Below are 25612 nucleotides of genomic sequence, written 5' to 3' on the forward strand. Positions count from 1 at the left end.
GCATCTCTTTTTCTTCTAGTAGTTTGAATTGGATCTGCGACACAACCTCTGACCAGAGGTTGTAACGCAGTAGTGAAACCAGCCTTTCTCAGAGGTCTACTATGACTCTAGGTGGCAGATGCATTAAAAACCCAAAGAATACAATTGTAAATATAAGTAAAAAGAAAACAAACATTTATAGAGTTGATGCAGTAATACTGTATGAAGTCATGAGCAATGAAAACCTTTAGTTATGCTAAAAATCTGCATTTTTACTTAAAGGGGTCATCTTAACTTCAAAAAACTGTGTGCAAATAGATTAAGTACACTAAAAATTATCACTTAGGCTTGATTCAAACTAGCCTACTTGCACGTGTATTTGCACATGTAAAATTTGCATGTGCAATACACAGTGAATAGAACCCATTAATTTCAATGTGTGTATTTTTCCAGTGTATTTTGGTCCCGCAAAGAAATCTGCAACATGCTCTATTTTCCTGAGCATTTGCACACCAAAACTCCTATAGTCAATGGGGATGCGCAAATTCGAGCGCAAAACACTAGGAGATGCGTGAAACACTGCATAATTGTGAAGGACAAAGAACACATTTTTATCTCATTAGACTATTTAGCCTTTTCAATGGCTGGGAGCATCAATGCTTTACTTTTGGCACATGCAAAAAGTATAGTAAAATACACTGATGCTTGCACAAAAATGTGGCGCTCATGCGCGCAAATGTGCCTTAGTGCTCGATCAGACAAGCGTGGTTTACACGCCGCTATAAAAACCAATAGGTTCCTATGAAAGCGCTCACACGGTCTCTTTTTAGAAGCGTAGAATCTGCGCTTCTAAAAGAGAACGGACAGGGAGTGCCGACTGTCAGCACTGTGGTGCATAGTGGTGCAGGGTGCATTTGATAGGCTCCCATGGGAGTCTCTACAAGATGCCTCTGGCACCAGCTTATCTCCAGAGAAAAAAAGGCCTGGGCAGTTGAAATCCAACTGTTCAATACTTTTCTCCCCAGATTTCTGTGGTCAGCTGGAGAATAAGGAGCCTCCATACACATCAGATGATAGGCCAGTCCCGCCAATCTACATTTAATGTGTATTGTCACTCTAAGCCAGTCATATATTCTGTCACATGACTATGGTCTTGATATTTATTTCCTTCTTCAGTGATATCCCACTTTTGCTCCACTGCTCCTTCCTCTCTCTCCTCCTTTCCTGTTGGTCATGTTTCATATGCAGTGTCAAGAGCAAATCTTTTTTGCGAGTGTCGGTACTGAATATTTAGCAACTAGCTCACCTTGCCTCCCCTGCAGTGTTTCCTAACATCAGTTTTCAATTTTCGGATGAAAGAACTAGTGTTCTAAGAAACTAAAGCTACACTTTACCTTTTTCCTTCCTGTGTACACATTTTAACCTTTTTAAGGCCTGTCACAAGCCTACTATTCCACCAGCTGTTCACTGTTCTGTACTTCTTTTCCCTCACTTCTCATCCTACATTGCGTTGTTTTTGGTCCAATCAGCAGGGAGGCAGTATCTGAATGCCCACCCCTCTGCATTCCCAGGATGATTGTAGGAGTATCACATTCAGAGACATTCTGGTCAAATGATTGGTAAACCCAAAGCAATGTGCACACATCTGTTTTAATAACAGGAGAGGCAGAGAATTTGGACATGGATATTGTGTAAGCAATCAGTCTGTGAGTGCAAGTGAACAGCATGTGAAGAGATCCTCCCTCCCCCATTTGGCTAAGAAAACATCCCAGTGCCCCAGTTACTACAGAAGCTCAATACCTAACAAAAGGCAGTCAATTGGAGAGGACCTGGAAGGGAGACCTTTAGTAACAGCCACTTAAAACTTCATTTACAGGGGTAAAACAAAAATTTTTTAATGACATCTTTCACACCAGCAGCAATATATCCTCTGTAGAATATATGTCCCTAAGAACAGAATATGTTTTATATAGGCATTAGAGATGAGCGAACGCGTTCGTCCGAGCTTGATATTCGTGCGAATATTAGGGTGTTCGGGATGTTCGTTATTCGTAACGAACACCATGCGGTGTTCTGGTAAATTAAACTTTCTTCCCTGAGACGTTAGCGCTTTTTTTTGGCCAATATAAAGACAGGGAAGGCATTACAACTTCCCCCTGCAACGTTTAAGCCCTATACCACCCCCCTGCTGTGAGTGGCTGGGGAGATAAGGTGTCACCCGAGTATTGAAATCTGCCCCTCCCGCTGCTCGCTATGGATGCATTCTATATGCGCTCAATGGGGCCAGCGGCAGCAGCGCTGACCCCATTGAGAACATATAGAAGACAAATCCTTCTTCTCTGGCACAGCTGTAACAGCTGTAGCAGAGAAGAACGATGTTTGCCCATTGAATTCAATGGAGCGGCAATACAGCATGTTCCACTGAATGCAATGGGCTGCCGGCGATCGCAGGATGAATGGTCGGAAAGGGGTTAAATATATAACCCCTTTCCTGCAATTCATCCAGAAATGTGTTACACTAAAAATATATACCGGCGTATAAGGCGACGGGGCGTATAAGACGACCCCCCAACTGTCACCTTATACGCCGGTAATACAGTGGAGCAAAGAATAAAAAGCATTACTTACGTTTTTAGATGATCTGCGGCGCTCCTGCAGGCTGTCACTCCCTCCTGGTCCACGGCAGAGTATTGCTTTCTCCACGAAAGACTTTAAATCCCTGCCTCCAGAAGCACATGTGCCTTCAGCCAATCACAGCCAATGACAATGATGTCATTGAATGGCTGTGATTGGCTGTGTTTCTGGAGGCGGGGATTTCAAGGCTTGAAATCCCCGCCTCCAGAAACACAGCCTATCACAGCCATTCAATGACATCATTGTCATTGGCTGTGATTGGCTGAAGGCACGTGTCTTCCTGGAGGCAGGGATTTAAAGTCTTTCGTGGAGAAAGCTTGTCTGCCGTGGACCAGGAGGGAGTGACAGCCTGCAGGAGCGCCGCAGATCATCTAAAAACGTAAGTAATGCTTTTTATTCTTTGCTCCACTGTATTACCGGCGTATAAGGTGACAGTTGGGGGGTCGTCTTATACGCCCCGTCGCCTTATACGCCGGTATATATTTTTAGTGTAACACATTTCTGGATGAATTGCAGGAAAGGGGTTATATATTTAACCCCTTTCCGACCATTCATCCTGCGATCGCCGGCAGCCCATTGCATTCAGTGGAACATGCTGTATTGCCGCTCCATTGAATTCAATGGGCAAACATCGTTCTTCTCTGCTACAGCTGTTACAGCTGTGCCAGAGGAGGACGATCTTTATGCTGACAGTGGGGGGGGGGGGCACTCTTGCCGCTATTGTGGCTTAATAGTGGGACCTGTGAACTTGAGATGCAGCCCACCATGTAGCCCCTCGCCTGCCCTATCCGTCACTGTGTCATTCCCATCACTTTCCTGAATTGCCCAGATTTTCACACATGAAAACCTTAGCGAGCATCGGCGAAATACAAAAATGTTCCGGTCGCCCATTGACTTCAATGGGGTTCGTTGTTCGAAACGAACCCTCGAGCATCACGGGAAGTTCGTTCCGAATAACGAACACCCGAACATTTTGGTGTTCGCTCATCTCTAATAGGCATATAAACATGGTGCAGCTTCTCTGTGCTCAGGTGTAAAATGTCTGCTTTTTACACTGTACCTATATTATATATGTCTAGGTCATACCCAGGACTGCGACGGTACCAAGAGGGCATCTGCTATGTCTAGAAGAGAGCAGGTTTCATTGCCAACACAGAAAAGGGTTCTTTACTGTAAGAGAAGTGAGACTGTGGAACTCTCTGCCTGAGGATGTGGTGATGGCAAAATCCATAGAGGAGTTTAAGAGGGGACTAGATGTCTTTCTAGAGTGGAAGCATATTACAGGATATAAACTTTAGGTGACCAGCAGGTTGTTGATCCGGGTATACAGACAGGTAGGAACTATTAGAGGTTGATCCAGGGATTAGTATGACTGCCATTAGGGAGTCGGGAAGGAATTTCCCCCCCAAAAGAGTTTATTGGCTTCTGCCTCTGGGTTTTTTTGCCTTCCTCTGGATCAACAAGGAGGTTTTACAGGCTGAACTAGATGGACATTGTCTTCATTCGGCCTTACATACTATGTTACTATGCGATGCAGGCATCCAATGAAACTGCTGCTCATATGCAAGATGGAGGACCCATTTGGTGAAATCATCATAGCGCTCTGGCAGCAGATTGGCTGCACTCTGTTGCAGGCATTTTGGGAAATTTGATTTTCACCAAAAATCGGGTTGGATTTACCTGATCCGATTTAGCAAAAATCAGGCGATTCTTTTTTTTTCCACCCGACCAATCAAGACTATTTATAAACTTGTTTTTTACTTTGGATGTATTGTGGTAAGAAAATAATTGTAATGGAAGAATATACGGTTCCAACTCCTGTTCCCAGCTAGGCTTAAAACGCAACATAATGGTCAACAGCTGATACACGATGACCCTAGGTCAGCACATCAATATTTCAACCTTAACGAAGATGGTCATCCGCAATACAACAGGCTTTAGGAAACATTGACATTCTCCAGTAGGCAAGAGGCTTAGAGCCAAAGACCACATTGACCCGTCAGGGCTGCAGTACCTGTTCTTCCTCTTATTTCATTTTTTTTTGTATTCAAAGTTATGGGGCATAGTCCTCATGTTGATCTAAAAACTATACAACTGAGGGCTCGTTCAGACGAGCGTGTTTTGGTGCGTACTTAGATGCGTACATACGTCCGCACCTAGGTACGAGCAAAAGCACGCGTGAACACAGCTGCGTGCTTGTTGTCAATGGAGCCGCGGCTGCTGCCGGCGGCTCCATTGAAAACAATGCTCTGCCGGTCCCCTGCATTCTTTTCCAGGGAAGGGCTTTATATATAAGCCCTTCCCCGAAAAAGAAACATTTTAGTGCAAAACAAAAAAAGAATAAAAAAAAACTTACCTCTCCACCGCTGCTGAGACCCCCGCGGGCATGAAGAACACATCTGCCGCATGCGGCAGATGTATCCTTCACCCCCGCTAGTTAAAAGAATTCCCTGCTGCTACATCTGCCACATCTGTGGCAGATGCAGCAAAAGGAATTCTTCAATTCTCAACCGCAGCTGTCACACATGACAGCTGCGGTAGAGAATCCTGCTGCCGGCATCCTGTCAATGGCTTTTCAGGGAAGGGTTTCATAAGCCCTTCCCTGAAAAGCCATTTAAAATAGTGCAAAAAAAAAAATAAACAATTCTCACCTCCCTTCAGCTGCCCGGGGCTCAGCCGCGACTTCTAGCGCTGTCCCAGGCACTGTAGTTTTGAGCTATCAGCAGCCAGGGATTTAAAATCCCCGCCTGCTGGTAGCTCTGGTTGTGGTTGCCTGAATTGCTCCAGCCAATCACAATCAGAGCTACCAGCAGGAGGGGATTTTAAATCCCCAGCTGATGATAGCTCAGCAGCGCTACAAAGCCGGGGACAGTGGCAGAAGTCCCCGCTGAGCCCCGGCAGCTGTTAGTGGCTTTGCAGGGAAGGGCTTAATAAGCCCTTCCCTGAAAAGCCTTTTAAAATAGTAAAAAAAAGGAAAAAAATAGGTACTCACCTCCCTTCAGCTGCTGGGGCACAGCTGCGTCTTCTCCTGCTGTCCCCTGCACTGTGTTGCTGAACAGCTGATCTATCAGCAGCCAGGGATTTAAAATCCCCGGCTGCTGAAAGAGCTGAATGTAATTGGCTGAGGTGCTCAGCCAATCACAGGCAGCTCTCACCTGTCATTCATTCGGGGAGAGCTGCCTGTGATCGGCAGTTCAGCACCACAGTACAGGGGACAGCAGGAGAAGACGCGGCTGTGCCCCGGCAGCTGAAGGGAGATGAGTATCTATTTTTTTTGTTTTTTAAATCACTTTTAATTGATTTCCAGGGAAGGGCTTATATGTAAAGACCTTCCCTGAAAAACAATTCAGGTGTGCCACAGACCATTGTCTTCAATGGAGCCGCCGCCAGCAGCAGCGGCTCCATTGCAGTGAATGGCTGCATGTTTTGTTTTTTTTTTCACCAAAATTTTTCCTTTTCAGTTAAGAGCCTATATGTTAAGCTCTTCCCTGAAAAACAATTTGGTGGTGCCAGCAGACCGTTGTCTTCAATGGAGCCGCCGGCAGCAGAAGCGGCTCCATTGAAGAGAATGGCTGCATTTTTAATTTTTTTTACACTAAAATCTTTATTTTTCAGGGAAGGGCTTATATGTAAAGTCCTTCCCTGAAAAGGAATGCAGGGAGCCAGCAGGTCATTGTTTGCAATGGAGCCGCCAGCAGCAGCCGCGGCTCCATTGAAAACAATGCGTGCATTCCCTCTGGTGCACGCATGTCCTATCTTTGCAGGCACGCACCTGCAAAGTACGGACATGTGCACACACCATAGGGAATGCAGTGTCGTAAATACAAGCGTGTTTTTGTGCGTGCGTATGCACGCACCAAAACACGCTCGTCTGAACGAGCCCTAAGAATGTCAATGGTTAATTTTCATGGTTTTACTGTTCTGTTGCCAAGATGTCTTGCCTCTCCATTGCCTCCCAGGTTGAGCTGGCTGGCGAACAGGTTTCTGACCGGCAGCCATCTGATCCCTCGTTGCTCGCTGGGACAATGGGGGAACAAGGTAACAAATAAAGCTACAGACACCAATCCACTCTTATCGCTATGACAAACAGCAGGTACACATCAGAACAAGAATACGTGTGCTCCTCTGACATTAAATTGGTTTCTTGGAATGTGGCGGGCCTCAACACGCCAATTAAGCATAAGAAGGTCCTCCCCCACTTGAGGCGCCTTAGACAGGATGTGGTCTTTTTACAGGAAACGCATTTGAAGTCTGGATTAGGAGCCTCCTTGAGGGCCTCTTGGCTAGACTCCTGCTACACTGCTAGCTATACATCCAAGACAAGTGGCGTGGCCATTCTCTTTCGAAGGGGCCTGCCATACTCCATAGAAGAGGAGCTAGTTGATGAGGGGGGTAGATATCTGCTATTAACAGTAAATATCTACAATGAACACTATACTTTCCTCAATTTATATGCCTCAAATCATCCAAACACTAATTTTTTCACCAAAATTACCTCCTCCAGAGACAGGACACACACTTGGTTGTAGGGGGGGACTTTAACACCACTATTAGCCCAACCCTAGACAAATCCTCACTAAATGTGTCCCACACGCAACCCTCTAAAGATCTGACATATCTCATGGAACTGGGAATGCTTTGCGACCCCTGGCGCACAACCAATACCACCTCCAGAGAATATACCTTTTACTCCTTGGCCCACCAGAGCTTCTCCAGGATAGATTTCTTTCTTATCCCGCTCTCCCTGTTTGACAGGCTCTCTGCCACAGAAATACTTCCCATAGCAATCACGGACCATGCCCCGATTACTATGTCCCTCAGCAGTAGAAACATAGCAGTGAGGACTAGAACCTGGTCTTTTTCCTCACATCTATACAATTCAGAGGACTTTCGCGAATACTTAAAAACACACTGGGCTAACTATTTAGACGACAATATCGAACACTTAAACAACACCCCTTTGCTTTGGGCGGCGTCAAAACCGGTGATGAGAGGCCATGTGATAAGCTATGTCTCATTTAAGCGGAAGCAGATCAGGTCTCAATTCAGTAAACTCCAACATTCCCTGCTGACTGCACAACATCATCTTGCTTGCTCCCCTTCCCATCAAAACAAATTAACCTATGAACAAACTAAACAAAGAACGGCAGGCAGTTTGGCTCACTAAACTGGATCAGAATAAATTTTACCGCCAAGCCAATAAACCTGTCAGATTGCTGGCTCATAGCAAACTCGCAACAAAAACGCAAACCAATCACACATATTACAGACCCACACACAGGGGTGAGATACTGCGAACAAACAGACATAGAGGGGACCATATGAGACTACTATGAAGACCTTTATAGGGCAACCCCCACTGACATGGAGAAGATAGATTCCTGGCAACAGTCTCTTACATTGCCCAAATTCACACCAGACCAGGTAGCCTTTCTGGAGTCACCGTTCTCGGAACAGGAGATACGTGAGGTGATCATGGCTGCACCAAACAATTGGTTGGCTTTAGTAATGAGTATTACAAGATCCTGCTAACAGAGATGGTTAACGATATATACACCCAGAATATACAGGTTGACTCGATTTTAGACTCCAGGACCATACTCATTCTTAAACCCAATAAAGACCCCACACTGCTCCAGTCCTATCGCCCAATTTCCCTACTAAATAGTGATTATAAATTTCTGACAAAGGTATTGGCCAACAGTCTCCAAAGCCTACTCTTCACTCTTATACATCCCTCCCAACGAGGATTCACAATACACAGACATTTCACCAAAAATATACGAACGGCCATCACTGCAACGATAGACGCTGGTAAACCACACGCCTCTCAGATGTTACTACTGGCCCTAGATGCGGTAAAGGCGTTTTGACAAAGTATCTTGGCCTTTTCTAAATTCCACCCTACAACATAGGAAATTTGGAGCAAATTTTTGCAATTTCATACAGTATATCCAATCAGAAATAAACACCACTTTTATGGTGAACGGTCATATAACCCAACCTATAGATATCTTTAGAGGAACTAGACAGGGGTGCCCACTCTCGCCCCTACTATATAATATTTCACTGGATCCCCTACTATATCATTTTCAGCCAGTGCCTTTAGTATAGACAACCCAAGCAAGTCACCCTGATATTTCGGTAGCAGTGTTCGCGGACGACATACTTTTAATCATTAACAACCCATCTAAGTCTCTCTCATTGATGCTGCGGGCCCTTCAGCAATTGGGCTCTCTCTCTGAATATTTTCTTAGTCTGGAGAAATCGGAGGCTCTATTGCTGAACGGCCCATCGCGACCGAGCTGGACTCATAGATACCCCTTTCGATGGCGAGATAACTTAATCTCATATCTTGGTGTACAGATACCCAAATCATACCACAGAATATATGCACTTAATATCAAACCATACATCGCAACCCTAAAACAGACTTTAGTAAAATGGCGCAAACTCCCGCTGTCATATATAGGTCGAGTCCACTTAATGAAAATGGTAGAATTCCCCCGTCTACTATATCTGCTCCATGCTCTTCCAGTCTACCTCACCTTCAAAGATGAAAAAAAAAATAACTACTTGATGCGCACATTTATTTGGAAGGGAGGGAGAAACAGAATACCATTTGACATCATGAGACAGTCAAAACTCAACGGTGGGCTTACCTTTCCCAATATAAGACTATACAACGTAGCGACACTCACGCGTATAATTATTGACTGGGTACAACATACTTCCCTATTTGTAGATATGGACATGGAACAGAAATTCCTCCATGGGATTGCACTTCCTAATTTTCTACCTCTCACATATCAGAACATCCCGTTAGACTGCAGAGATAACCCCCTATTGTTATCAACATGGCAGGCATGGCAAAAATTACGAAAACTGACCTCTTGACATCCAAACTATTCTACGTTCTTAACTTTACTAAATAATCCCAGTTTCCAAAGCAATGCACCTCGGGGAGAATTCCTACGATGGAGGGCTGGAGGTATAATTAACAGAGGCTGCTTATTACAAAAAAAAGTGCATAAGATGTTAACCCTTCCAGAATTACAAGACAAATACCCACAAATTAACATAACTGTTTTTTCATACCTACAAGCCAAAAGTTACATTGAAAAAGTGCTCACTAATGTTCGACCACGGGAGGGATTGTTGCCTGATAACATTTGTCTGACCCATCCCCCACACATGAGGAGACACACAACACAAATATACAGTCTCCTCCATACGCCCATAGATCACACTATTTTCCAATGGCCATTAATAAATGGACCGCTGATATTCCGGATTTAACAACATCCCAGTTATTGAAGGCCTTGAAATATAACTTGCGGATTCTCCCCTCAAGCCGATACGTAGAGATGACCTTACAGGTTTACCACAGGGCATACATCACCCCCCTCAGGGGATTTAAGATGGGAGTATTAACAACCAATAATTGCTTTAGCTGCCGGGAGGGGTGGGTCTCCGCCATTGTTTGTGGGACTGCCCGGTAGTTCAGACCTTTTAGATCAGAGTACATAGATTCACTACCAAACATCTAACGTCGGCCTGTCCGTTTAACCCGACATGGGTAATTTTTGGACAAATTAGTCAGGCCGAAATCAGATGTACATCAGGCAGTCGAAAACTATTACACATGGTGGCCATGTCATTCACTGAGTGGCTGTGATTGGCTCATTGAGTGCCGGCTGTGATTGACTGCTGGCGCTCCATTAGCCAATCACAGCACTCGCTTTGCTGGAGGCGGGGTATTTATTAAAGCCCCTTCACCGGCAAAGCTGAGATGGTAGATGGGGAGGACTCTGAAGTTTGCAGCAGCACTGCCGGGGACCATCAGGATGCCGCGGACCAGGTGAGTATAAGCCCCCCCTGAAAATAAGACACTGTTCCTCTTTTGGGTCAAAAAATAATATAAGACAGTGTTTTGTTTTGGGGGAAACACCATAGTATACGCATTACACAATGTTTAATTCATTCAAAAGTGGTATACTCTTCCCTATTTCTACCATTTTCTTTTTTTTCCTTTTTTTTAACACTAAAGTCTTTCTTATTCAGGGAAGGGCTTATATGTAAAGCCCTTCCCTGAAAAAGAATGCAGGGGTGCCAGCAGACCATTGTTTTCAATGGAGCCGCTGGAAGCAGCCACGGCTCCATTGAAAACAAGCACACAGCTGCATACACGCGTGTTTTTGCTCGTACGTAGGTGCGCACCTATGTACGCATGAAAACACACTCGTGTAACCCCACCCTAATGTAATAAAAGAAATTGTGTGCATGAATGGCAATAGAAAGATAGTCCAATCAGAGAAGCTGCTGTGCATATCCACCACTACAACAATATTTTTTATTGCATCCCCACTAAATCTAAAATGAAAATTAAAGCAACTTTGCACATAGTATTGCTTAAAAATTCCCCTAATGTTGGCCCATGCATCCTTATGGTAACAGACTACAAACAATTTCCATCATCCAATCCTGCAGTCTTCCACTCTTTAATACATACCCTACATACTGGTAACCGATCGAATGTATGACTCCAAAACTACACATAGCTTGTTTCTGGGCTTATAAATGTGGGGCAATGTGATGCCATATTATTTCACACATACAGTTGCAAAACAAGAAATGTTTTTTGAACTTATCTGGATTTCTGCTTTGAATACTAACAAAATGTGGCCTGATTGTGATCTAAGTCCCAATTATAAAGTAAGTAGAATAGGAGCACAGGGAAGACTAGACAGGTCGTGCTAGTGAGGGATTCAATTGTTAAGGGGACAGACAGGGCAATCTGTCACAAAGACCAGGATCGTTGAATGGTGTGTTGTCTTCCTGAAGCTAGAGTTTGACTCATTGCAGATTGGTTCGACAAATTACTGGGAGGGGCTGGTGATGATCCAGTGAAATGGTACACATTGGCACCAATGAAAAAGTTAGAGGTAGGTAAAAGGTCCTTAAAATTTATTTCAGGGTACTAAGATGTAAGCTTAGTGCAAGGACCACCAAAGTAGTATTTATTTAAATAATATTGGTACCACATTCCACACAAGTAAAGCAGCAGGAAATTAGGACAGTAAACAAGTGGCTCATGAGTTGTTGTAGGAAGGAGGGTTTTGGGTTTCTGAAGAACTGGACTGACTTTTCTGTTGGCTACATCTGTGCTGTGGGAGATAAAGGCTAAAAGGTGGGAGTAGTGTTAAAACTAGAAACTGGGGGGAAGGCAACTAGAGAGATAAAGGGGAAGATAGTGTAGACAGAAATTATGGACTAAGTAATGAGAGTGGGGGAGGAGGAGTGGGAGTGGTTAGTATAGTTATAACGGGCAGAACAGTTAGTAGGGATACACCTTATATGAAAAAATAACCAAAAACATCCAATCTGTATGATGATTAATGACTAGAAGTCTGACCAGTAGGCCTGACAAACTAGAAGTAATAATGTCCGAAGAAAGCTACGATATATGGGGAATAATGGAGACCTGGTTGGATGAAAGCTGTGACTGGGTTGAGAACTTACAGAGTTACAGTCTGTTCTGAAGGGATTGTAGAAACCGGAAAGGGGGAAGGGCTTGTCTTTATATAAAATCCTGTTTAAAACCCACATTGAAGGAAGATATATGTGAGGGATGAACATGTGGAGTCTCTAGTACTAGATATACATGGAGAGAAAACCAATAACAGGTTTTCTATAGACCACCAAATATAACAGAAGCCAATGAAAACAGATGAATTGGCAAATCATAATGAGGTAATTATTATGGGGGACTTAAACTATTTGGATAGAAACTAGGAAGCTGAAACCTGTGGATAAAGGTAACAAGTTTATGTCAATAATTAACCCCTTAACGACCAGCCCATAGTGTTTTTACGTCCTCCCGAAGTGGGCTCTATTCTCTGAGGACGTAAAAACATGCTTCCTGCAGAGAATAGTGCCCCTCGGGCTGTGGACGTGACAGCTCCATGCTGTCGGTGTCCGCAGGTAGCTGACAGCATGGAGCTGTCATCCCGGGCTGTTCGGAGCCCCCCCCGGCATTGCGATCGGCGCTATGCAATGGATAGCGCCGATCGCAAAAAAAGTAAATAAAAGTACATAAAAGTTAAAGATTCAGCTGCTCTGATGGATCGGATCCATCGGAGCAGCTGAAATTACTCACCCAGGTCCTGCACGCTGCTCCCCGCTCTCCTGCCGCTCCGGGGCCCGAAGCCGGTCTTCTGCGCATGCGCGCCAGGCGGCATTACGTCAGCCGCATGCGCAGAAGGCCCGGCGGCGCGGGAGATTTAAAATCTCCTGGCTCCCGGCTCCTGTAGGTAGCCGGGAGGCAGGAGATGTCAGCGGGGACTGCGGTGAGCGGTCCCCGGTACCGCGATCGCCGTTATCCAATGGTTAGCGGCGATCGCGAAAAAGTTAAAAAAAAGTTTTAAAAAAGTCAGTTTCACCTCCCCTCATGGATCGGATCCATGAGGGGAGGTGAAAATACTCACCCCCAGTCCTCAGCGGTGTCCCGATGTCCCGGGACCCGAATCCCCGTCTGCGCATGCGCGCCCGATGATTGACATCGGGCGCGTGCACAGACGGGCTCGAGCCCCGGGGAATTTAAAATCCCTCTGCTTCTGGCTGCCATGTGTAGCTAGGAGCAGAGAGATTATACCGGGGACATGATCACTGTCATCCAATGGATGACAGTGATCATGTAAAGTGAAAAAAAAGTGTAAAAAAGTTTAAAAAAAAAAAGTAAAAAAAAGTTTTTAAAAGTTTAAAAAGCGTACGTTTCATCTCCCCTCATGGATCATATCCGTGAGGGAGGATGAAAGTACGTACCTAAGGCCCCCAGATTTATCCGCGGACCTTACCACAGCTTCTGCACACGCGCCCGTCGCCAAAATGGCGGGCGCATGCGCAAAAGCTGTGGATTGCCAGGATAATTTAAATTCTCCCTGCTCCTGGCTACAAAACGTAGCCAAGAGCATGGAGATTTAATGGGGGTCCGCGGTGAGCGGTTCCTGGTCACGTGTTCGCCATTATCCAATAATGGCGATCACGTAAAAGTAAAAAAAAAAATTTGAAGTTTCATCTCCCCTCACTGATGCGATCGGTGAGAGGAGATGAATCTTTTTACCGGAGGCCTGCGTATTTGAATCCCGACGCGATCTTCTTCCGTGGACTTTCCAGGATTCTGCACATGCGATTGCCGGCAAAAAGCCGGACACATGCGCAGGAGTCAGGGAGCCCAGGAAACTTAAAATCTCCTTGCTCCCAGCGACCAACGGTCACAGAGAGCCTGGAGCAGTGACCAGGGGCCTCGTTGAGCGGTCCCCGGTCACGTGATAAAAAGGTAGCGATCTACCATAGGCCGGTCTCACATGACCGGATAGGAATTACGGATTCTGCATGCTTCTGATCCGTGGTAATACGCAGATCAATCGCATTGGATTACACAATTCCGCTCACATTAGCGGGTCAGAATTGCGTAATCCACTCGCAGAAAAGAGAACGCAGCAGGTTCTATTTTACTGCGGAATCGGCAACATAGAGCCCATTGTGCTCCATGGTCGCGGATATACCCGCAGTCCATACGCAACTACATTGTATACGGGCTGCGGGTGCCCGCGTCATCGCTAAGCGATGGTGCGGGAAATACAAACAAAGGTGTACTGTGCATGACCGCCTGTGTGAGTAGGCAGTTATGCGCAGTACATTACGCAGCCGTACGCAGGGTCACAGCCGGGCTCACAAATGGGATCCGCTGTGGGCCTCCGCAAGCGGATTCCGCCTGCACCCGCGTGAGCCCGGCGTTATTCAGACCGCTACCTGTGATACGCATTTTACAAGAAGCCCCGGGAACGCTCGCTTTCCTGCAGTTCCAGGAGCACCTTGTTGAGCGCCTTCTGTGTGAGACCGCCGCACCTCATCAAGCTTACGGAGACTCACGGAACGCCACTTTTTACACCCCATACCCGCCACTGAGGTCATGAAATACCCCCAAAAAGCATGAGAGGGGGGGGGGGGGGATACCCGGTTTCATTGCCCCATGGGCCCATTCCAACCAGCCTCCGTAATTACCCCTGTCTTCGGAAATACTACACAGTTCACATTTTTACTTTTATCTAAGATTTGCGAACGCCAAAAAGGGCGTGGAGGGGGAGGGGGGGAATTTTTAGGGAGTCAATCTTTATTCTGTACAAATAAGCAATGGGGCCTGGAATTTATTCAGTTGTGCCCTAAAATCCAACAGGTGTTCCGTCCTTTATAGGCCTTGCCATGCGTCCTGTAAGTAGATTAGGGCCACAATGGCTATGTTTCTGAACTCGGGACAAACGGGGGTATCCATTTTGGGGTGAACGTCTTCATTACTATGTGCACTGTACAAAAAAACTGTTTTTTAATTGAAAAAATTGCCAAAAAAATTGAAAATCGTAACTTTTTCCTTCTGCTTTGCTTAGATTCATTCAAATACTGTGGGGTCAAAATACGCAGTACACCCCTAGATGAATTCGTTAAGGGGTCTAGTTTTCAAAATGGGGTCATTTGAGGGGGTTCTTTATAGTTTTGGCCGCTCAATGGCTCGATAAGTGGGCAATGGGGCCTGAAATTTATTCAGTGGTACCCTGAAATCCAACGAGTATTCCTTTCATTGTAGGCCTAGCCATGGGTCCTGTAAGTCTATTAGGGCCACAAGGGGTATGTTTCTGAACACGGGACAAACAGGGGTATCCATTTTGGGGTGAAAGCCTTCATTTATATGTGTGCTGTACAAAAAAAACTGTTTTTAAATTGACACAATAGCCCAAAAAATGAAAATCCTATTTTTTTCCTTTTGCTTTGCTTGAATTTATTCAAAAACTGTGGGGTCAAAATATGCAGTACATCCCTAGATAAATTCGTTAAGGGGTCTAGTTTTCAAAATGGGGTCATTTGTGGGGGTTCTATATGGTTTTGGGCGCTCAAGAACTCTACAAGTGGGCAATGGGGCCTAAAAGGACTTCAAGCAAAATCTATGTTCTGAAAGCCACCGATTACTCCTTTTATTTTGGGCCCCGTTGTGCATGCGGACATAAGATTAGGGCCACAATGGGTATATTTCTGAAAACAGCACAAACAGGGGTATCCATTTTGGGGTGTAAGTCTTCCTTCATATGTGTGCTGTACAAAAAAAGCTGTTTTTAAAATGACAAAATTGCCAAAAAAACAAAAATCCAAATTTTTTCCTTTTGCTTTGCTTGAATTTATTCAAAAACTGTGGGGTCAAAATGCGCAGTACACCCCTAGATAAATTCGTTAAGGAGTCTAGTTTTCAAAATGGGGTCATTTGTGGGGGGTTCTCTATGGTTTTGGGCGCTCAAGAACTCTACAAGTGGGCAATGGGGCCTAAAAGGACTTCAAGCAAAATTTGTGTTCCGAAAGCCACCGGTCGCTCCTTTCATTTTGGGCTCCGTTGTATATCCAGACATAAGATTAGGGCCACAATGGGTATGTCTCTGAACACGGGACAAACAGGGGTATCCATTTTTGGGTGCAAGTCTTCCTTCATATGTGTGCTGTACAAAAAAAGCTGTTTTTAAAATGACAGAATTGCCGAAAAAACGAAAATCACAATTTTTTCCTTTTGCTTGGTTTGAATTCATTCAAAAACTGTGGGGTCAAAATATGCAGTACACCCCTAGATAAATTCCTTAAGGGGTCTAGTTTTCAAAATGGGGTCATTTGTGGGGGTTTTCTATGGTTTTGGGCGCTCAAGAACTCTACATGTGTGCTATGGGGCCTAAAAGGACTTCAAGCAAAATTTCTGTTTTGAAAGACACTGACTACTCCTTTCATTTTGGGCCCCGTTGTGGACTCAGATATAACAATAGGGCCACAATGGGTATATTTCTGAACACGGGAGAAATAGGGGTATCCATTTTGGGGTGTAAATCCTGATTTTCATGTAAACTATAGGAAAAAAATATGTCTTTAAAATGACAGATTTGCAAAAATATGAAATTTTACTTTTTCTCCTCTAAATTGAATTAATTCCTGAAAAAAAACTGTGGGGTCAAAATACTCATGACACCCCTCAGTGAATACATTAAGGGGTGTAGTTTTTAAAATGAGGTCATTTGGGGGGGGTATCTATTATTCTGACACTCATGAGCCTTTCCAATCTCGGCTTGGTATAGGAAAACAAAGTGTTCCTCAAAATGCTAAAAAGTAATGTTAAATTTGTACGTCTCCTAAATAGTTAAAAAAAAACGAAAGTTTTTCCAATGTGCGCCCAAAATAAAGTAAACGGGTGGAAATATAAATCTTAGCAAAAATTTCTATATTATGTTTGCACATATTTAAGATATTGCAGTTGGAAATGTGAAAAAATGACGATTTTTTCAAAATTTTCCCAATTTTGGCGCTTTTAATAAATAAACACAATTTCTATCGGTCTATTTTTTCCGCCTAAATGAAGCACAACATGTGGCGAAAAAACAATGTCAGAATCACTTGGATATGCAAAACCTTTCTGGTGTTTTTCCATGTTAAAGTGACACATGTCAGATTTGCAAAATTTGGCCTGGTCATTAAGGCGCAAACAGGCTTGGTCACTAAGGGGTTAAAGATAATTACCTTATCTAACTTGAACAGGACACAACTAGAGGGACAACCATTTTGGACTTAATATTAACCATCTTGGAAATTGCGACCATAGTATAATGCATTTCAACTTGTCTTTCAATAGGAAGTTTTATCTAAACTTTAGGAATGCAACGTTCAAAAAGCTTAAAAATTCCTTTAAACTTATCGACTGGGACAACGTCCTCAAAATAAAAAGTATAGATAGTAAATTTAAATCATCTTAAATACTCACAGGAATCAAAGGGTTACGAATAGTAGAAAACCAATGTAGCTCAATAAAGATGTAAAGAAAGTATTTAAACCACTAAAACAAGAATGCAGTGAAGAAGCAATAAAAATAAATAAATTATGAAAAAGCAGAAAAAAAGCAACAAGGGTAGAAATAGAGAAACTCATTGTCAGAGAGTAAAATTAACCCTAAACTGTTCTTCAGCTACTAAAATAGTAAAAAACTTTAAGGACTCAATAGTGACAGGGTCTCTTCCACTGGCTTGGCGCATAGCTAATAGGGTGCCAATATTCAAAAAGGGGTCAAAAAGTCAATCTGGAAACTACAGGCTGATAAGTTTAACTTAATATGTTATCCTAGAAAACCTCAAGGACAATAGCTTTATAACTCCATATCAGCATGGGTTTATGAGAGATCGCTCCTGTCAAACCAGCTTCTACAAGGAGATACTTTCCAGCCTGGATCGGGGTGAGATGTTGGATCTTTTAAATCCTCATTTTTCCAAAGCGTTTGATAATGTAGAACATAAAAGGTTGCCAAACACACTAAAAGAGTTTAAGAGGGGCCTAGACGCCTGTCCATGAATTACTCTGCTGGACTTTGAGTCAGGAAGGATTTTTTTCCCTTTAAATGAGGAAAATTAGCTTTTATCTCATTGGAGGTTTTTTTTACCTTCCTCTGGATCAACATTGGTGGGGTAATAGACTGAACTGGATAGAAACAGCTCTTTTTCAGACTAAAATACTATGTAACTATGATGCAACAACACAATAATAGACAAACATGATCTAACTAAACTAATAACACACAAATTGTTATACTGTTGTTTCTTCTGAAAGCTGTTTGTATCAAGATATGGTTCACATGAACCAATCTTTCTTAAGAAGAACAGATTTATCAGTAAATCTATTTATGCCTCTTATTTTAAGTGTAAAACACATGTGAAAACCACACCTTGAGGGTGCGGGCAGACGAGCGCATAAACGGCGCGTTTTTGCGACCAAACGTATATACGTGACCATCTGAGGCAATGGTTTCGAATGTATTCGTTCACATGGGCGATTTAACGGCGCGTAAAAACGGCAATTCGAAAAAAACTGGAACATATGCGACCGAAATACGCGCCAACGCATATTCGATCGCCGAAAAGACCGTTTGCAAAGTAGGAACAAACGAAAATACGCTTTCTAGCTCTGGTCGTGATCGGTGAAAAACGATCGCTCGGGCGATTATACGTTGCGCTCGTGCGAACGTAAATACGCCTACGCTCGTCTGCCCGCACCCTTAGTCTCATCTTAACCCTTTAGCAATGTAGCCCATTTGCGCCGTAATGATCAACTAATGTTTCAGTTTTCTTCATTGTCGCATTCCAGGAGCTATAACTTTTAAATTTTTCTATTCACATAGCCTATGAGGGCTTGTTTTTTTCAGGACAAGTTGTATTTTTAATGGCACAATTTTTGTGCATATAATGTATTGTATAACTTTTATAAATTTTGTTTTTAGAGGGCAGGGGAAAAAAGGAATTCTGCCATTTGTTTTTTGGATTCCATTATTACAGTGTTCAGTGTGCAAAATAAACAATGTGAAAGCAATATTTTCCGGGTCAACACAATTCTGGTTATACCAAGTTTATATAGTTTTTTTTTGTTTTGATATTCTTTTTGTATGCAAAAAATACTTTTTTTATCTGGGTCATTATGAACAGGGTGGAATCACATGTATGATTTATTTATTTTTACATATTAAAGTCGGTCCCCTCCATCTGTCAGTATTTTAAATGCCACGGTCGCACTGACTGTGGCATGTAAAGGGTCTCCACTGTTTAAGCAGGTGCCAGGCTGTTATCCAATAGCTGAGCACCCGCTCTGCCTGGCATGGCAGACCCATTCCAAGCTTCCGATGCAGCAGCAGTAAAAACATAAAAGCCATTTATCGGCTACCTTCAGAAGGCATATGGGCGGTCGTTAAGGGGTTAACTGAAACATCTTTTGCCAAGTAGTTCATGGAGAAGTTATTGGCATAAATGTAACATAGTAAAATAGTATGTAAGGCCAAAAAAATACATATGTCCATTCAGTTCAGCCTATTACCTCCACCCCCCATGTTGATTAAGAGGAAAGCAATGAAGTAGAAGCCAATTTTCCCCATTTAAGGGGGAAAAAATTCCTCCCTGGCTTCAATGGAGGTCGTCCATTGAAGGCAGGAGCAAAATAAAGCATGCTGCGATTTCGCTTCCGCTCACGGAACACGCAATTTTGTATCCTCAAGTGTGAAGGAAAAATCCAAACTACATGCCTTTCAATGCCTGTGTGTTGTGTGGGGATATAGCTCGGTAGGCGTGCGGGTTTCTTGATACACAGAGATGGAACACCAGCAGATGCAGTCCAAATACAGGCGTGGCCTGCGTTTATTTTATACCAGCAACATAAAAAGTCCAACCCAAACTTCAGGCAAACAAAGTCCATAATCCAGATATCAGGTAAACAGGCAATAGTCCAGATATCAGGTAAACAGGCAATTGTCCAGATATCAGATAAACAGGCGATAGTCCAGAGTCCAGCACTCAGGTTGCACTTAGCCGGTGCAGCGCACAGCAGGGCTTCTACCTCCAAACCGGTCACACAGGCTGCCAGGGTCCAGCAGCCATCTTAGCTCCCTCTTTGTCCGTGCACCTGCTATTTAAAGGCACCTTTAGTTTGGCTCAGCCTCAGCACCTGGGCTGATTTGCCTTGCCCACACCCTGGAGTGGAGGAGGTGGAATGGACAGCCCCACTACCAACCTGCCATCCATTCAAAAAAAAAAACGGCCCGGATATTTTTAAACAACAGATCTCCAGCAACTACTTGCTGGAGACCACATTACATTCCCGGTTTCTTATGTCTCTGAGAGCGAGACATGACCCTCCTCCAGTCTGCTTATGCATAATACCGGAACCGAGGGGCGACGTAGCGACCATCCACCACTACACCCTTCAGTACCTCACAGTTACTATGGAAAGTCTGCACGGATGGCATTTGTGGATTCTGCAATTAGAATCTGTTTGTGTGAGACCCCCTTAATCTAGGTCATTCCAGAGGATTCACTTACTCTTTCTTGCAACTGTATGACCATGAGAAAAATCACACATTTTGGAGCAAGATATTTTTTTGTATATGTTTTATTGTAAAATACTTTTAATATTTCTCACATCAGTGGAAAGTCCTAAACTAAATGTACCTCAGTACATTGACCAGACTTGTCATATAGTGTTCTGCTATAGAGTGTAACCAAAATTTCATATGTGGTATTACAGTGCCATTTAGTGCCTAAATTATAATTGTACTGATAGTAAAATAATATGTTAGGCTCAAAAAAGACATGTCCTTCCAGTTAAAGGGGTTGTCCCGCGAAACAAAGTTGGGGTATACACTTCTGTATGGCCATATTAATGCACTTTGTAATATACATCGTGCATTAATTATGAGCCATACAGAAGTTATTCACTTACCTGTTCCGTTGCTAGCGTCCCCGTCTCCATGGTGCCGTCTAATTTTCAGCGTCTAATCGCCCGATTAGACGCGCTTGCGCAGTCCGGTCTTCTCCGTGTTGAATGGGGCTGCTGGAGAGCTGCTCCTCGTAGCTCCGCCCCGTCACGTGTGTCGATTCCAGCCAATCAGGAGGCTGGAATCGGCAATGGACCGCACAGAAGACCTGCGGTCCACCCAGGGTGAAGATCCCGGCGGCCATCTTCGCAAGGTAAGTAAGAAGTCACCGGAGCGCGGGGATTGGGGTAAGTACTATCCGTTTTTTTTTTTCAACACATGCATCGGGTTTGTCTCGCGCCGAACGGGGGGCTATTGAAAAAAAAAAAAACCCGTTTCGGCGCGGGACAACCCCTTTAAGCCTATTATCCTCCCCAACAATGTTGATCCAGAGTAGGGAAAAAAGCACCAATGAGGTAGACGCTAATTTTCCTCATTTAACCCCTTGAGTGGCACGCCCGGAAATTTTCTGGGACGAGCTCCACTGCCCATAGCGATATAGTCCGGAAGATTTCCGAGCTATGTATCATTATGGGACCTGCAGAGCACAATGCCACAAGCTGCGGCATTGTGCTCTGCCTGCACAGACACACACAAAGCAGTTCAGCATTTTGAAATAAGAAGCAGGGAGATATTGCAGATCTGCCGGCAATCTCCCGCTTTTCATTTCAAACCCCTGCCCTGGTTTGTGTACAGGTTGCCATAGAGACCATCGGCTTGTCAGAAGCAAGCCGATGGTCTCTGGGGCAGGGAGAGCTGGTGCTGGCTGTCAGAGGACAGCCAGGCACCAGCTCTTACAGCAGAGATCAGAGAAAACCTCTGATCTCTGCTGTGTTAACCCTTTAAATGCTGCAGTCTATGTGACTGCAGTATGTAAAGGTCTGCCACCATTGGACCCCCAGAATGTGATCAGTCCCCTAAAGGGACAAAAGTAAAAAAAGTGAAAAAAAAAAAAGTGAAAAAATTATTAAAAAGCAAAAAAACAAAAACACTTGTCTCCTAGAGATGAGCGAGCACCAAAATGTTCGGGTGTTCGTTATTCGGAACGAACTTCCCGTGATGCTCGAGGGTTCGTTTCGAACAACGAACCCCATTGAAGTCAATGGGCGACCAGAGCATTTTTGTATTTCGCCGATGCTCGCTAAGGTTTTCATGTGTGAAAATCTGGGCAATTCAAGAAAGTGATGGGAATGACACAGAAACGGATAGGGCAGGCGAGGGGCTACATGTTGGGCTGCATCTCAAGTTCACAGGTCCCACTATTAAGCCACAATACCGGCAAGAGTGGGCCCCCCCCCTCCCAACAACTTTTACTTCTGAAAAGCCCTCATTAGCATGGCATACCTTTGCTAAGCACCACACTACCTCCAACAAAGCACAATCACTGCCTGCATGACACTCCACTGACACTTCTCCTGGGTTACATGCTGCCCAACCGCCCCCCCTCCCCCCCCACAGCGCACACCAAAGTGTCCCTGGGCAGCCTTCAGCTGCCCTCATGCCACACCACGCTCATGTCTATTTAGAATTGCGTCTGCCATGACGAGGGACCGCAGGCACACACTGCAGAGGTTGGCACGGCTAGGCAGCGACCCTCTTTAAAAGTGGCGGAGCGATAGCCCACAATGCTGTACAGAAGCAATGAGAAATAGAATCCTGTGCCACCGCCATCAGGAGCTGCACACGTGGGCATAGCAATGGGGAACCTATGTGCCACACACTATTCATTCTGTCAAGGTGTCTGCATGCCCCAGTCAGACCGGGCTTTTTAATTCATAGACACAGGCAGGTACAACTCCCTATTGTGAAGTCCCTGTCGACCCACAGCATGGGTGGCTCCCTGGAACCCACCGGCGGTACACAGAAATATCCCATTGCATTGCCCAACACAGCTGAGGTAGTAATGTTGTGCTTAACCCTTTCCAATCCAATTTGTATATGGTTTTCCTAGGGGGCTTACTCTTTTTCTGCCGTTATACAACGGCGTTATATGCTGGCTAAAGCCAGTACTGCATGAGCTGACACGTAGGATAGGCTCCGACAGCAGAGAGGCTGGCAATATACAGTAAGAGAACCCCGACGGACGTCTACCAACAATGGAGCTGTACAGCCTTAAACCCTAATGTCTTCACAGGTCACACAGTGGACTGGAAAGGGTTAATGCAGGTGGGTTTCGGCCCACACTGCATGCCCCAGTCAGACTGGGGTTCTTTACAAGTGGACACATGTAGGTTAAACTCCCTGTGGACCCACTGCCTAGGTGGGTGCCAGGAAGCCACCGGCGGTACATAGAAATATCCCATTGCATTGCCCAACACAGCTGAGGTAGTAATGTCGTGCGTAATACAGGTGGGCTTCGGCCCACACTGCATGGCCCAGTCAGACGGGTTCTTTAGAAGTGTAGTGATGTATTAAAAACTCAGTGTGCACCTACAGCATGGGTGGCTCCCTGGAACCCACCGGCGGTACATAAAAATATCCCATTGCATTGCCCAACACAGCTGAGGTAACGTCAGCTGTAATGCAGGTGGGCTAAAAATTAATTTGATTACACTGTAGGCGAGGGCCCACAAAAATTGCTGTATCAACAGTACTAATGTACATCCCAAAAATTGGCCATGGCCAGCCAAGAGGGCAGGTGAAACCCATTAATCGCTTTGGTTAATGTGGCTTAAGTGGTAACTAGGCCTGGAGGCAGCCCAGTGTAACGAAAAATTGGTTCAAGTTAAAGTTCCAATGCTTTTAAGCGCATTGAAACTTATAAAAATTGTTCTGAAAAATTATTTGAGTGAGCCTTGTGGCCCTAAGAAAAATTGCCCGTTCAGCGTGATTACGTGAGGTTTCAGGAGGAGTAGCAGGAGGAGGAGGAGGAGGAGGAATATTAGACACAGATTGATGAAGCAGAAATGTCCCCGTTTTGGATGGTGAGAGAGAACGTAGCTTCCATCCGTGGGTGCAGCCTACGTATTGCTTACGTATCGCTGCTGTCCGCTGGTGGAGAACAGAAGTCTGGGGAAATCCAGCCTTTGTTCATCTTGATGAGTGTTAGCCTGTCGGCACTGTCGGTTGACAAGCGGCTACGCTTATCTGTGATGATTCCCCCAGCCGCACTAAACACCCTTTCCGACAAGACGCTAGCCGCAGGACAAGCAAGCACCTCAAGGGCATACAGGGCTAGTTCAGGCCACGTGTCCAGCTTCGACACCCAGTAGTTGTAGGGGGCAGAGGCGTCACCAAGGATGGTCGTGCGATCCGCTACGTACTCCCTCACCATCCTTTTACAGTGCTCCTGCCGACTCAGCCGTGACTGGGGAGCGGTGACACAGTCTTGGTGGGGAGCCATAAAGCTGGCCAGGCCCTTAAAGACTGTTGCACTGCCTGGGATGTACATGCTGCTCGATCTACGCACATCCCCTTCTACCTTGCCCTCGGTACTGCGCCTTCTGCCACTAGCGCTGTCGGCTGGGAATTTTACCATCAGCTTGTCCGCAAGGGTCCTGTGGTATAGCAACACTCTCGAACCCCTTTCCTCTTCGGGAATCAGAGTGGGCAGGTTCTCCTTATACCGTGGATCGAGCAGTGTGTACACCCAGTAATCCGTCGTGGCCAGAATGCGTGCAACGCGAGGGTCACGAGAAAGGCATCCTAACATGAAGTCAGCCATGTGTGCCAGGGTACCTGTACGCAACACATGGCTGTCTTCACTAGGAAGATCACTATCAGGATCCTCCTCCTCCTCCTCCTCCTCCTCAGGCCATACACGCTGAAAGGATGACAGGCAATCAGCCGGTGTACCGTCAGCAGCGGGCCAAGCTGTCTCTTCCCCCTCCTCCTCATCCTCCTCATGCTCCTCCTCCTCCTCCTGTACGCGCTGAGAAATAGACAGGAGGGTGCCCTGACTATCCAGCGGCATACTGTCTTCCCCCGCCCCCGTTTCCGAGCACAAAGCAGCTGCCTTTATGGTTTGCAGGGAATTTCTCAAGATGCATAGCAGAGGAATGGTGACGCTAATGATTGTAGCATCGCCGCTCACCACCTGGGTAGACTCCTCAAAATTACCAAGGACATGGCAGATGTCTGCCAACCAGGCCCACTCTTCTGAAAGGAATTGAGGAGGCTGACTCCCACTGCGCCGCCCATGTTGGAGTTGGTATTCGACTATAGCTCTACGTTGTTCATAGAGCCTGGCCAACATGTGGAGCGTAGAGTTCCACCGTGTGGGCACGTCGCACAGCAGTCGGTGCACTGGCAGCTTAAAGTGATGTTGCAGGGTGCGCAGGGTGGCAGCGTCCGTGTGGGACTTGCGGAAATGTGCACAGAGCCGGCGCGCCTTTACGAGCAGGTCTGACAAGCGTGGGTAGCTTTTCAGAAAGCGCTGAACCACCAAATTAAAGACGTGGGCCAGGCATGGCACGTGCGTGAGGCTGCCGAGCTGCAGAGCCGCCACCAGGTTACGGCCGTTGTCACACACGACCATGCCCGGTTGGAGGCTCAGCGGCACAAGCCAGCGGTCGGTCTGCTGTGTCAGACCCTGCAGCAGTTCGTGGGCCGTGTGCCTCTTATCGCCTAAGCTGAGTAGTTTCAGCACGGCCTGCTGACGCTTGCCCACCGCTGTGCTGCCACACCGCGCGACAC

At 45.3% G+C, this 25612-nt stretch overlaps 1 protein-coding gene across 1 annotated transcript in view; it reads right to left on the minus strand.

The window, feature by feature from the left end:
• SMOC2 (SPARC related modular calcium binding 2) overlaps nt 1-25612 on the minus strand; it is a 441990-nt gene that overhangs the window by 315232 nt on the left and 101146 nt on the right. The window lies entirely within an intron of this gene.

This window comes from Eleutherodactylus coqui, chromosome 3 (assembly GCF_035609145.1).
Source record: "Eleutherodactylus coqui strain aEleCoq1 chromosome 3, aEleCoq1.hap1, whole genome shotgun sequence".
NCBI classification, from domain to species: domain Eukaryota; kingdom Metazoa; phylum Chordata; class Amphibia; order Anura; family Eleutherodactylidae; genus Eleutherodactylus; species Eleutherodactylus coqui.